This window comes from Varroa destructor, unplaced genomic scaffold (assembly GCF_002443255.2).
Source record: "Varroa destructor unplaced genomic scaffold, Vdes_3.0 BEIS01000003.1, whole genome shotgun sequence".
Lineage (NCBI taxonomy): Eukaryota > Metazoa > Arthropoda > Arachnida > Mesostigmata > Varroidae > Varroa > Varroa destructor.
The window spans coordinates 57,625,100-57,625,512 of NW_019211456.1; positions in this window are offsets into that span (position 1 = coordinate 57,625,100).

Genomic DNA, 413 nt, shown 5'->3' on the forward strand with positions numbered 1-413 from the left:
TATATATATAAGAAGACAGCTTTAATGCTCGGAGCAGCGTATTTAGTTGATTCACTTTTGCATGATCGACACGGCAAATCTCTTCAATATAAGACAGGAATAAGTGGCCTGCACTGCCTTTTAACTTTTCTTTATTAATGCAGCCGAGATGCAGCCAAAAGTCTTGCTTTTGAGGCAAGGGTTCTAAAGATTTTCAGCCTGGCTCGTGAACTCACTCAACGAATACGAATTTTCCCATTTGAGGAGTGCAGTGTTTCGCTTATTAATTTGTCCTGCCCTGCAAATAGGTCATTGGTTCTATCTGCAAATAGGGGAATGCCTTAACATTACTATGGTCTCATATAATAAACCTACACAATAACAATGGTACTACCGAAGTAGCAGTCCTACTGTGAGTCACACATAAAGGCCAG